At 35.4% G+C, this 15019-nt stretch overlaps 1 long non-coding RNA gene across 2 annotated transcripts; it reads left to right on the top strand.

Annotated features, from left to right (window-relative positions):
* Window positions 1-259: 259 nt before the first annotated feature.
* LOC132631692 (uncharacterized) lies at window positions 260-6140 on the top strand. Of its 2 annotated transcripts, none has more exons than XR_009579007.1 (6): window positions 260-472; window positions 1456-1526; window positions 3036-3186; window positions 4079-4158; window positions 4245-4363; window positions 5774-6140. It is a non-coding gene; the product is annotated as an uncharacterized LOC132631692 (long non-coding RNA). The 2 variants fall into 2 exon arrangements; XR_009579006.1 differs by having other exon boundaries at window positions 4073-4158.
* The last annotated feature ends 8879 nt before the right edge of the window (window positions 6141-15019 follow it).

Genomic DNA, 15019 nt, shown 5'->3' with positions numbered 1-15019 from the left:
AAAGAGTTCCTATCAATGAAAGATGTTCAAATGTTCAGAATCTAAGTGAAAGAATCATTTGCACACAATTATCAACCAACATCTGGAAAGGTGTATATTCAGTCATGTGCTGAAAACGAAAAGTAGTCTGGTTCCCTCCTGACACTAACCTTGAATGACATTGGAGAAGACAACAAAAAAATGAACACTTTTGTTCAGTCAAAGGAGACACAAAAGTAGCAACTGAACGAGGTGGATTTGAATATGGGGAGGGTGGGGGGGGGGGGGGGGGGGGGGGCGGAAAAAACTTTAATGGAAAATATAATGGGAAAAAAAAATAAGTGGAAGAGTCTGAAGAACAATTTGTTTGGAGTATACTTTTGTTGTCTATTCTCTGGATTTAATATTATTGATTGAAAAAAACATTTTCCTTTTCAGGAGACATCAGCTATGTCCAGTTGTGCTATACCAGTGGCTTTGAAATGTCTAACAGGTAAGCAGTCTCTGACATTCTCTCTGTCATGCTTCTAGGTCAATAATCCTGGTGAATGGATGCATACTTTATTTTCTTAATGTCTGTGGATGTCAAAAAGTATCCTTTTTTTTTTCTTTTTTAATGAGAATTATCCAGTTCTTATCCATTGCAAGTGTGAAAAAGTGCATTAACTTCATTCCTTTTAGTTTGGACAGCTCTTAGATTTGCTTTTTCTACAACTATTATGCTTACATGCGGTGGGTGGTACTTTTCTATTTTGTGTATCTTATGTCTGCTGAGGAAATTTACAGTTTTCTAAAAGAATCCTCATACTGCTGCATGATATTTTACTTTTATTCCAGCATAGGTGTTCATTTTGTCTCTCTTGAATAGCATTCGAATTTGTACTAATGCATACTCTGTATTGTTTATAAATTCAAAAGATTCTGCCGGTTATTTTTCCTCTTTATGTCCACCATCTTTCTAAACCGACTTCCACTACCAGGTGACATTTTGGAAAGTACTTATGAGAGCATTTAGGACTTTGGCAGAATGTCTCCTAGCTAATCTGTATAATTTCACGCTTAAGATGTTGTGGTGTTAGTTGGTTGAATTAATCACCTATTTTCGGTCATATAGCTTCCAGGCCATGATTTGAAAGATATAAGATAGTTATTGAACAGTTCTTTGTGTTAATGAGGGGGGCAAGCTATTCCAGTATTGACCATGAGACATCTATACTACTTGAAAAAATGATTATATAGAAAAGGTATTTAACCAGCATTTAGAACTTAAGCAGAATTGTCTTCCAACTAATATGTATAATTTTAGAATTAAGATGTTGTGGTGTAGGTTGTTTTAATCACCTCTTTTTAGTCATATGTCTTCCAGGCCATAATTTGAAAGATATAAATAGTTACTGAACAGTTCTTTATGTTATTGAGGGTGTAAGAACAAATAGAACTTTTGGTTAATGATACATGTTTCTTTGTGTTATGCAGTGATTGACAACAAGAACTGGTATACTTCAGTTAGAAATGCCTACAAGTGAAGCATTGCATAGTGAAGGAAGGTGCACATTTACGTTTTCCCTTTTCCTTTCCTTATCTCCTGGTCGATCGATCGACACATTTAATATATTAGTTAATATTTTCATTGAACTTTGATTGTAAGTTTGGCTAACCTTGAAAAGCTACTAAACTCTTTGGTGCAATAATATTCTGTTCTCCATCTCAGAATTGAAGTTCTTTATACTCAAATATTATTATGTTTTTCCCACTTAGATAAAATGGTTAAAGAACAAACTTGATTATACAAAATTGTTGCTTTATCAGAGTGGAGAGTGCTTTATTTTCTTTGCAAGGACAAAAATGGCTAGCTGCCCAAATAAAGGTGATTCACCTTTTTTTAAGATTACCATATGAAGGTTCAGTGTCACTTTCTTTTGGTGGGCATTATGGCGAGTTTAATTTCCTTGTGTTTAAAAACATGACTTATTCATTTCTTTGTAGTTGCATGTATTTGCTTTATGTCAAGTACTCTGTAAATGTAGAGCGTCACGAAATGGACTTTGCCACTTCTGTTTTGTTGCCTTTTCAAAAAAAAAAAATCATTCAAGTAATTATTTTGAAATCTTAATCTGGAGTACTCAGTATTTTGGCAGATCCATATTTATATAATCGTTGTGAACGGATAGATGTATCTTCAATGAAGAATGTCTCATATTGGGTGTACACATAGTGGAGACTCTGGTGCAACTTACATTATTAAGACACATATTCTTCTAACTGTTCTAGCCTCGCTATAACAAATAAACAGAATTTTTGGAAATTTGCACGTCATTTTTCCTTTATTAGCAAACTACATAACTGTCCTAGGAATGTTTTCAGGGAATATTTCTTAGACTGAACAAATTTTAGGACATAGGGCTTTGGAATTTCAACACCTCAGATAACGTTTATTCAATGCTAAAAGTTTTAGAATATCACATGTTATTCATGCAAGTTTTAATAAGCCCACCGCTAGAATCATATCGAGAGTGCAACATAAGCTGATGCTCCTAAGAGAGCCCTCAAGGCATAAAACTTCCTGTTGTCAGTAGACAATCCATATATTCATAGAAAATTCTATAAATAGTTGACATGAGTTATGGTTAATCTCGTGAAGTGCTAATTTCTCAGTAGGTGGATTTTTCATATATGAATCTATGTTTTAATATAACAATCAAATAGTAACAGGTTGGTTTTGTATTTGAGTAATCATCGGATGAGTGCGATATCTACAAATTTGTTTTGCACTGAAATCAGGATCTGATGAAAGGCGAAATTCGACATTCTCTATCGGCATGGCTGCTTGATTTCTTTAAATTTTGGGTTTAATGGCCTTTTCGACTTTGATATAATCTGATGCAACGTATCCTTCAATTCTGAAACTGAATAGCCATCGAATCAGCTATGCCGCCCAATTTAGTTTATCAGAAACACATGTTTTATCCTTTTTAGTATAAGGATTCTTATGTGTAACTTGAGCTTAACCCTGAGCCTTAACATATTGTTGCCGCTCTCTATGCTCTGATGCTCAGGTTAGGGTTTAAGGCTCAAACTTCCTCTTGCGACCAAATCATCTGACGAAGGATGAGAAAGCTGTACTTGATTTAAATGGGACAAATTCGCTCTCTACCAAATCATATTGCAAAGAAGTCGGTTGTAATCTTTGCTGGGGATTCAATCGAGGTAATATAATTGAAAATAATATTGATCTGCAGTTATATTTATGGATAATTGTGTTTCTCTTAGTGATTATGCTCATTTGTTCTCTCTGCCAACTTGTTAGAAATTTGTATTAGTGTGCCCTTTTCGAGCTTATGATTGTTTAATTTGAGATCTCTACATTAATATCATTGTGAAATTCTTCGATGCCTTAAAATTATGGTAACACATGATCTAACTAGGTCTAATTATTCAGTTGCTCTACGACCAGGTCTTACGACAAGAAGATGATATGGAAGAAAGATGTGGATGGAAATATTCTGTTATAGATAATAGTAGACCAAAAAAGCTAAAAGTTTAAGAGAAGTTCAGAGGTTTATGTATAAATTCAACCACCCAAAATACTTCTTTGATATACTCGAGCATAATAAACAAAGATGAAAGAGTCAGAGCATATTTCCTTGACCTTCCGGCACTTGGCAGGCAGAAGACGCCAAAAAGTATCAATAGTAGAAGAACAAGAAAAACAGATCGAAGAAGAAAATGGGGGATGTCGTTCAGTCAATCCCAAAAGCAACTATTCTAGCTGCTATTAACTTTAAGGCTTCTCTACACGTAGAATTACAACAGAGTGTGTTTAGTGGTTTTCTGATTTTAATATTCAATATGTATAGTTCTTCATTATTTACTTTTGGAAAAATCTTGCTTAATTTCTAAGTTAAAAATCCTTGCATACGCTTCTTTACCTATTGTTTGAGACAGAGATTTTTGTTTTTCGATTAAAAAAAAAGTTCTCTTTCAATTTCTGCTACAATTTCCTCCTCTTTTAAATATTACCCAAATCATATTAAAAGAATTTCTTAATCTATACAAAGGTATCGTTACGCAAGCTGACTAAGTTTTTTGTTAGGGTCAGAGATTAAATCTTGAAGGAGAAGAGCTTACGGCAGGAACCCCTTAAGCTTACCGTCCTCAAATTTGATGTCTCTTCTTTCGGTAATTCTATATGCTTTTGTTTTCTTAATTAGAAGATTGATTTATATTTTTGGTTGATGGATGTGTGCTAATTCTGAAATTTATAGATATTGAAGTGTGTAGAAATGGGAGCTTGGAAACTCACAAAAGGGTGGTGCAGCTCTTCAGAATTCCCTGAAGGACCGGAGTGGAACCGGGTTCCTAATTCTGCACATCAAAGGAAAACGTAAGTTGTCAATAATGTATTTTCCACCTTATCTGGATATGTAGTTAAGACCAAATATATATCTTGTACCCAAATTGTATTCTGTTTTTACTTTTGATTAATGCTTCTTAGAGTTTAATGTACAGTTTCGGTGCTTTGTCTTATCTCAGTTTGTCCCTTAGATAATGACTGATGTTAATGAGATATAACTTATAAGTACCATATTAAGCTTAAATTAAGGGTCTTGATTATAAAAGCTCCTTTAAAGATCTGGAACTATATAGAAGAATCCTACAACTAAGCTCAAAGTCTGGGTGATTCTAACTTCTCAACTAATGACGACTCCTGAAAAAATGTGTTCATCTGTTTGATAAAGTTAGACTAACAAAGTTCTAACATACTATGTGGTTTTAACAATTACCAGTTTCAAAAAAACATACTATGTGCTTTTATGGGGCAATTTAGAGAAAAATTCCAAGGAATGTTGTGATTGTACCTCACTCTATTGGTGGATACAAAATTCCATTTTCCAAAAAAAACAAAAGAATTTTTGTTCTGGGTTTGACAAAAGATTTTTCAGATTCCGTACTGCAAATCAAAGCCAAATAGAAATATAGAATAGATCTTTGGTTCTAGAAAAGGGTCGGACCAAAGGAAAAATTCAACATCTTATTTCCTCGCTATGTCGTATTTCTGCTAAACCATCACTTTTTGCAGTATTTTCAAATCAAGAGACCATAGCTTAAGAATAAAAAATTGATATAAGTAGAATCTCAATTTTGATTCAACTTTGTCTCTTAGAGTTCCTGTGTCTCTGACTAACATGCAAGTATTGCTGCTTTGAGACAGACGGATTATAGTTGGCAAAGTGAGCTACTTTACCTTTTCTAAGAACCAGCACAAGGTAATTTGTTCTAATTTTTAGGAGTTAATAGAAAAAAAGAAACAATTGGACTTATAAATTTGATTTTTTGGTTGTTTCTCTGTTATCCCTACTCTTCAATGATTCTCCTATGAAGCTTATCTCTTTGTCCTAAAAGACACATATTATATGAGAAGGGGAACTTTGATATTATACAAAGGAAATTAACGATAAAAGCATCATATTTGAAATTGAGAGACCATTGGCAGAAAACCAAGGTTTGGTCTTTTAATGTTCTTTATCCTCCCCTCTGCTGTTGACATATGAATCCCGTCTTATCAACACCCACGGGACGTGTGGATAAGCCTTTTTGGATGTTCTGATACATGGGTTTGCCCTATAAAAACCCCTGGGTTGTATCTTACATACTTCCAATTGTGCAAGATTGGCGGATAAAAGGGATGCCTGTTTATGTTTATATTTTATGCAGGAATATTATGAGGTTATTTCTGTTATGCATCATGGTTATCTGGTTGAGCTTTACGGCCTTGCTAACCAAATAGGTAAAGTTCTAAGCTTGCAGGTGGTATGACACCTTTTTAGAAATACGTCCATGCATATTGCTGGTGAACTCATAGTGTGAGATGATTTACCACACAGTAAACTTGGCGCCAATAGTTGCACAAAGCTTTCCACATTTTGGCAATATTTAATGTGGAGCATGGAGGCTATCAGGAATTTCTGATGTAAGGATGACGATGAAAAACATTAGCAGACAAAATCAAATGATGAATTTCGTGTGATGTCTCATGTCATGTTTTTTTATGGCATTTAATCATTTGGCTTTGAAGTTGTACTATTAAAAAAAAGTTTTGTTCTTTCAAGAAATTTCTATGTAGCATAAATAGTCAGCAACTATGTATACTCCGTATGTACATATCCTATTTACGCACAACAACTATTTATATTCAATTTGTTTGAGTAGAGGATGAAATATATGGGCATTTCTAGACTTTAGAGGGAGTGACACAGTAGCATATCAACTTTGAAGTCGTTCCTCATGTTGGGCCCGTACGCAGCACGGGCAGCAATTATCTAGTAATATATAGAAGTGAGAGTTGGTGGGACGAACACAACATAAAAAATTTGTAAAGTGGCTATGTGGGACGAACACTGCTGAAATGAGTCTTGTACCAAATGTTACATAAATTGTACAATAAATGGGTGAGCCTATTTTATTGCTATCGGACATGTGTATGTGCTTCTACAAACCATGTGGATGTCATTTTATATACCAAGCCACACCATTTGAGTCTCATTAATACTCAAAGCTGAATATTTATTCTCTTCTCATGTATACGTGTATGCACTTTAATTTTAATTCTTCGACACATATTCATTTCCTCCGTGCACTTTTACTTGTTCACTTTTGACTTTTCACGTTCTTGCTGAATTTTTTTCTTTTCTAATATAAATAAGTGTCCAAGAGGGACGAACACAACAACAACAAATTGCACGAAAAGCTGTATGAGTTGTACACTAAATTTAGACTTATTTCAATTGTACTTGGTTTCTTTCCTTTTTATCTAGTTATGGGTACACTTCATTTAACAAGTACTACTGCTCCCTCCGTCCCAAAAAGATTGTCTTACTTTTCTTTTTTAGTATGTCCCAAAAAGATTGACACCTTTCTATATTTAGAAACAATTTAACTTTATGAGATCATTTACAGCCACAAAAATATCTAAGGCTTGTTTTGGACCATACATTTCAAAAGTCTTCTTTTATTTCTTAAAGTGCCAAGTCAAACTAAAACAATCTTTTTGGGACGGAGGGGGTACTTGGTTTGCCACCTATTCTCTGTACACGTGTATTCCACTTTTACGTTATCATATTTCTTTACTTCTACACTTTATTTTATTACTCTATTATAGAAAGCACATGACATCGTACTCTAAGCAAGGACTAACATGTGTACATTTTAGAAGTTTAACATTAATTATACCTCTTGTGTGTTTAATTTTTAAGTCCCCACGTGTCCACGGTGTCTCAACTATCCTTTCATTTCCTTCATTTGGCATGTAGTCCCTCTGTCTCAATTTAAGTGTCTAAGTTTGACTAGACACGGAGTTTAAGAAATAAAGATAGACTTTTGAATTTGTGGTTCTAAATTAAAAATGTGTATAATATAATAAAATATCCTTTAAATCTTGTGATTATAAACTTGACATGTAGTATATTTGAATTGTCAACTTACTAAATATAAAAAGAGGCGGACATAACTAAAATAAGACAAATTTTAACAATAATTGAGAAATTAAGAGGAAAAATAAGAGGAAAAGAAATAAAATATGGAGACTCACTAATAAGATCGTGGTATCCTTTGCAAAATATACAAACCATAAATACTAACTAAAGTGAGTAATGCCTTTCTTCTTCACTATTTCGGTGGTCTCTCAGCCTTTATTCTACTTCTCTGGTCGTCACTCGATCGATCTGATTTTTCTCTGGCCTGCTTGGTGGTTCATATAGTTGGTACTCTGAATTTGATATTTTCTTTTAATTTTTTCTGTTAAATTAGAGTTTTGCTATTGATTTTGGTGAGTTTATTCTATAAATTTCTTTGTTAATTATGTAATGCAATGTCTCAATTGTCCTTTCATATCCTTCATTTGGCATATACTCCCTCTGTCTCAATTTAAATGTCTAAGTTTGACTAGACACAGAGTTTAAGAAATAAAGATAGACATTTGAATCTTGTGGTTCAAAATTAAAAATGTGTATAATATAATAAAATATCCTTTGAATCTTCTGCTTCTTCTTCATCTATTGCTGTGCTATTTTGAAGAATCTGCTCAACAAAAGAAAAAACTAAACCACCAGATTTGCAATTTTTTTGGCTGGATTTCGTTAGTGTCTACATGAGCATTACTTCATAAGTATTGCTGCTTCCCCTGCTTCTTCTTCTTCCATTGGTGCTGCATTTTGAAGAATTTGCTTAACAAAGAAAAAAATGAAACCAACAGGTTTTGCAATTTTTTGGTTGGGCATTACTTCAGAAGTAATTTCTGCTCATTTGGTAAGTAAAATATTGCTGTTTTGTTTCAATTATTTATCTGGGTTTTGCTGCTGATTTTCCAACAATTTACAGTAGCAATTGTACTTGTTGCAACAAGTGCTAAAGTTGCTGTATAAAAGCTTCTAAATTTTTGCAACAACTGTTGTAGTTTTTGCAGAAGTTGATGTAGTTTATGCAACAACTATTGTAGTTGCTGACACAATTACAACAGATTATGTAGTTGTTGCAACTTCTATACTAATTGTTGTTAAATACGTAGTATGAATGAGTTGCAACAGATTTGTGAGTTGTTACAAGTAGTGTACTACTTGTTGCAACAAGTATCTTACTTGTTGCAACAACTCACTGATCCATTGGATTCAGCTTCAGTCCAACAGAACCCAAAAATTGGACCAAAAAAACTGTAGCTGACTCCAACAGATTAGTTAGTAGCCGCAACAAGTGTATTACCTATTGCAACAAGTAATATACTTGTTGCAACAACTCACTAATCTGTTGGACATCTTCAACTATCTTTGGATTAAACAGAACTCAAAAAACTGAAGCTGACTCCAACAAATTAGTTAGTTGTTGCAACAAGGATAGTACTTATTGCAACAGGTAATCCACTTGTTGCAACACCTGATTCATCTGTTCCAACAAGTCATTAAGTTATTGTATTTTGTTACTATACTGTCATGACCTTTTAAAAAAAAATATATATATTCAGGAAGCATTAATGGGGGACTCAATAACAATAGGTGTTGATTTCCATGGCGAATGGATTGAGAAGAACAATCGATATATTTGGCGATGGAAGGGTAGTCACATGTTAGAGACGATAGCGATGAGTGTCCAAAGAGATGTTGTGTTTGATGATTTTGTGAACTTAATCATCACCTATTGTGAATTAACTTGTGAACTGAAAGATCTTTCCATCACTTACATGCATAGCTCTTTTGAAAACCAGAGGGTATTGCCTTTTAAGATAACCGATCAGGATCGTTTGCGTACTTATTTGAATGATGTAGCTAGGCCCATTTTAAGGGTATACGTGGTTGGAAGCCTGATAGAGAACCATAATTTAGGTCAAGACCAACAAGATGTGTTAAATGATAAATTGGATGGGGGTGGATATGGATATGGATATTCCAGATAATGGAAGTGGGGGTGAGCCGATTCCTACACCTGAAGTTGCGAGAAATACATCGTGTTCTACACAATCTTCATAGTGCAGCCATGTTCAAGATGATGAAACAGGATTTTATAAAGGAATGTCATTCAAGAACAAGGAACAACTAGCAACTATGTTGAAACTTGCTTGCGTGAAGAAAGATTTTACACTCAAGAAGGTGATTAATTCGGGCACTGTGTATTGCTTTAGATGTGTACATCCGGAGTGCAAATGGTGGCTGAGGGCTATAAAGCTTTTAATTTCTGACAGATTTTGTATTACAACCTACGTAAAGTATCACACATGTGGTTCTGAGCATATTGCTAGCCATAATCCACACGTACAAAAGATATGAGCCAATCATTCCGCACATAATTGGGTTGTAAGGTAAGTTATTGGAAGGTCTGGAAGGGCATGGAGATTGCAAAATCTTTGACAAGGGGGAAACATGAGCACGGGTATGCAGTGCTTGATGTGTACCGTTATATGCTTCATTCCGAAAATCCAAGAAGTAAGACGGCATTGAAGGTTGATGCTAATGGGAAGTTCAAGTACTTTTTTGTAGCCTACAAGGCTTGGATGCTTGGTTTTGCGCAAATGAGAAAAGTCATAGCTGTCGATGGGACATTCTTGAAGAGCAAGTACGAAGGAGTGTTGTTGTCAGCCGTGGCGCAAGATGCGGAGAATCATGTTTTTCCTGTGGCATTTTTTGTAGTGGACAAGGAGTGTGATGCCTCATACAAATACTTTTTTGAACAAATGAGAAGCTTTGTAGATGATACCAAAGAGTTGTGCATAATTTCTGATAGGCATCCAAGTATCAAAAAGACAGTTTCAATTGTCTTCTCTTTATCTCATTATGGTTGTTGCATGAAGCACCTTAGGGAAAATCTCCGAACCACCTTTCACAATACGAAGGTCATATTTCAGTTTTATAAAGTAGCAAAATCGTACAATATAGATGAGTTCACTGACCATTTCAATCAAATCAGAGATACCGTCCCTGGGGTCGCCGAACATCTTGAACGTGTTGGATTCCACGGATGGAGCAGGGTATTCTTCCCCGGAAATAGGTATTCATACATTACTTTTCCAACAAATAATACATCTGTTGGAACAACTAACTCACTTGTTGCAACAAGTAAGTTAGTTGTTCCAACAACTCACTTAGTTGTTGCATTTTTTTATGACACAAAGACAATAACTGAAACTCTCTCCAACAAGTAACACATTTGTTGGAACAACTAACTCACTTGTTGCAACAGGTAATTTAGTTGTTCCAACAACTCACTTAGTTGTTGCATTTTGTTATGACACATAGACAATAACTGAAGCTCTTTCCAACAAGTAACACATCTGTTGGAACAACTAACTCACTTGTTGCAACAGGTAAGTTAGTTGTTCCAACAACTCACTTAGTTGTTGCATTTTGGTATGACAGAGACAATAACTGAAGCTCTTTCCAACAAGTAACACATCTGTTGGAACAACTAACTCACTTGTTGCAACAGGTAAGTTAGTTGTTCCAACAACTCACTTAGTTGTTGCATTTTGTTATGACACAGAGACAATAACTGAAGCTCTTTCCAACAAGTAACACATCTGTTGGAATAACTAACTCACTTGTTGCGACAGGTAAGTTAGTTGTTCCAACAGCTCACTAAGTTGTTGCATTTTGGTATGACGCAGAGACAATAACTGAAGCTCTTTCCAACAAGTAACACATCTGTTGGAACAACTAATTCACTTGTTGCAACATGTCACTTAGTTGTTGTAACATATTTAAGCAGCTGTTTGATATTTTCCAACAGCTGTAATCATTTTTACGTTAAGGATTACGTTATTGTTTATTTTCATAGTTATAATCTTATGACATCAAACATTGCCGAGTTGGTGAATTCAATGTTCAATGTTGAAAGAGAATTTCCCATTACTGCTTTATTTGATGCCATAAACAGGAGATTTGCAGAAAAATTTCATGAGAGGCGTATGAAGTTCATCGACTCACCAAACATCTTTGTTCTTTCAGTTGAATTTTTTTTTTTCAAAATTTGTCAACTTGGGGAACAAGTTATTATCCCATCAATTAGCCAACTATAAGTTCAGCGTCATCGGTCACGGTGCAGTTGCGACAGTCAATCTGCAAAGTAGATCTTGTACTTATAGAGTTTTTGACAAGGACAAAATACCTTGTCCACATGCAATGGCAGCGCTTCATGTCCAATATGGTGACGACTTTGGAAGACGGATTTATGACTACTCATCTCCATATTATAAGGTGGAGAATTACATAATTGAATATTGTGAGGAAATTTGTCCTGTGCCTTCTGAAGAATCTTGGGAAGTTCCTTTGGAGATTTTAGAGAGAGAGATACCTCCTCCATATGTTGATCCAAGCAAACCCGGAAGAAGGCGGAAAAAGAGGAGGTGTGGAATCGGGGAATCATTTCCAACGAGGAAAAATAAATGCTCCTTATGCAAAACAGCTGGCCACAAAAAAACAACATGTCCAAGCCTAAAAGCTCCATAGTTGTAAATTACATTATGCTTTAATAATAGTTATCTGTTGGAACTTTATGACATTTTAATGTTATTGTTTCTTAGCATGGTAATTTATGTTTAACTTGTTCAAATCACAAATGTGTGTATTTGTTAATAAATTATTGAATAGTTTCCAGAAAGTAATAAATCTGTTGCAACAACTAAGTTACATGTTGGGGTTTTTTCAACTAAGTTATGTGTTACAACTTGTGTTTTATCCAACAAGAGTAAGGATTTGTTCAACAACTTAATCACTTGCTCCACATATATTACAATTGTTGCAACACATTCTACATGTGCTGCAACAGATACTGTACTTGCTACAACGGATACTACAGCCGCTGCAACGGATACTACAGTTGTTGCAATAGATTCCTCACGTGCTGCAGCAAATACTACACTTGCTGCAACAGATACTACACTTGCTGCAACAGATACTGGTTCACCCATATTTAGTGATCAACTACTCGATTCACCCATATTTAGTGATAAACAAAGGAAATCAACCACATTTAGTGATCAATGTATAATACTTAATCAATTTTGATGTATTTTGAGTCTGCAAAGAGGATCTCCTAAGTCAGTATGCATTAAATCGAGTGATCATTAAAGTGAATTGATGTGAACTACTCGATTCACCCATATTTAGTGATAAACAAAGGAAAGCAACCATATTTAGTGATCAATGTATAGCATACTTATGTCACAATGCAAGTACATTGTTGCAACAACTAAGTAAATTGTTGCAACAGAAGATCCGTATGTTCTAATAGATTCCTTACTTGTTGCAACATCTTCAGCAGCTGCTGGATTATTTGCAACAGAAGATCCATATGTTCCAACAGATTCCTTACTTGTTGCAACAACTAAGTAAATTGTTGCAACAGAAGATCCATATGTTCCAACAAATTCCTTACTTGTTGCAACATCTTCAGCAGTTGCTGGGTTGTTTGCAACAGAAGATTCATATGTTCCAACATATTCCTTACTTGTTGCAACATCTTTAGCAGCTATTGGATTATTTGCAACAGAAGATCCATATGCTCCAACAGAAGATTCTTACTTGTTGCAACATCTTCACATCTGTTGCAATATTTGCACTAGTTGTTTTATTTTTACCAACAATTTAGGTATTTGTTCCAACATATTTGTCACTTGCATAAAACGACTGAAACAACTTAAACAATATATAAGGGTACTGAGCATAGAATATATATTTAACAAATTTACATAATGTGTTCATCCACCATAATTCAAATGCAAGAAAAATATGAGAGAATTTGTTTAATGCAAACATAGTTTAAGAGAAATTATTTGTCCCCCACATTAGGGCTCCAACACCTTATCAATAATTCCACAAGCCCACCTCCATTGCATCCTCTCCACAGTATTGTCACTCAATAAGGTATTGGGCTTGGTCATATTCGTGTGGGTAAGCAAAGCTTCAACAAAAGCAAGTGACCAGGAAGCACATGCCTTATTGGTCTCATTGCGGGGGATATCCTTCTTCCGATCAAACTTCCATAATTCATTCAGTAACTTTTCATGTAAGTGTGAGAACATGCCACTCTGCTTTAGCAACTTAGGGAACAAATCCAATAACGACTGCATGTGGCAGAAGAAAGCACTATCTTCATTACATGGGATGTTGCAATCATAAGAATTTATGATACCTCCTCAATGATGATCTCAATAGTGACAAAATGGTTGATATTAATATTCATGACAACTATGATCCTTTTGGCACCAATCCACTCGCAGCCACCTGGGTAGGGCACACTACCTTTGGGAAAAGCGAGACCATCATCGTCCCACCTAAAGAGAGCAGGTCTTTGATCATAGGGCACGACACCCACATTTTTAGACTCATCGTACAACCCTAAGTACTTGTTGCGACAGTGATGGTAAAATTTGAGGTCCATGATTCTATCAGAGGAATCATAGTGCTCAGGGAAATTAAGCTCCCTCATACACATCAGCAATAAGATTTCATCTACATACTGCAGTAAAAGTATCAAAACAGTTAGCCACTTGCTGCAACAGGTAGTTAGAGTTGTTGTAACAACTAGTGAACTTGTTGCAACAGGTTGTTCACTTGTTGGAACAACTAGTTAACTTGTTGCAACAAGTTAGTAACTTGTTGTAACAACTAGTTAACTTGTTGCAACAAGTTCATCGAATTACATGACTTGTTCAAACAACATACTGAATTATATAGATATATATAAGTGTTGAAACTTATCCAATCCTCCCACCATTCGTGCATGTCTGTCATAACCTTGAAGTTTTCGGCCCTAAATTTATACATTGAGTACATTACTCTCCCACTCCTTTTGGATTCGATCAAGGTTTCAAGCTTTTTTTTTTTTTTAGGGTTTACACGCTTGAAAATATCAACTTTTTCAGCGCTTGTGGCACAACTTCAGCAGAAGGAGTAGCAATAGACTTCTGTGGAGTACTTGTCTTCCTTGCTCTACAATCAGCAAGTGCCTTGGAAATTGTTTTTGCCCTCTTGCGAACCCCAATAGGAGTGTAGGGTGAGCTGAGCTTTTTGGATGGCTGGACACCCCTCTTGGACATCAAACTCTTTATAGCTCAATTTGTATTTTTTTGTGCCTAAAGAAACTCCTCAACCTTGTTTATCAAACCCTCCATTTTCAGCCTGCAAGTACTGCATTCACAAGCACAAGAATACACCTTGGAGGAACCGGCACCAACTGAAGAATATCTATCCAACCTATAAGGGATATCTGTGGTCTGCCCACCACTACCACTTTGGAGAGTATATCCACCAACTCCACCACTAACTCCATCACCACCACCATCATCATCTTTTTTTTTATCAGCAAGACCTTCCACTGCTTGTCTTGCAACATCAACAACAGTATTAATATCAACAGCATCACCAACACCATCACCATCACCCATAGCATTAACAGTAACAACATCACCAACATTAACATCAACATCAACATCACCATCACCACCACCACCATCAACAACACCAGCCCTTATGATGGTTATGGCCCCAGCCAATTCTTC

This window comes from Lycium barbarum, chromosome 3 (assembly GCF_019175385.1).
Source record: "Lycium barbarum isolate Lr01 chromosome 3, ASM1917538v2, whole genome shotgun sequence".
NCBI classification, from domain to species: Eukaryota; Viridiplantae; Streptophyta; class Magnoliopsida; order Solanales; family Solanaceae; genus Lycium; species Lycium barbarum.
This window is presented reverse-complemented; position numbering and strand designations above follow the sequence as displayed.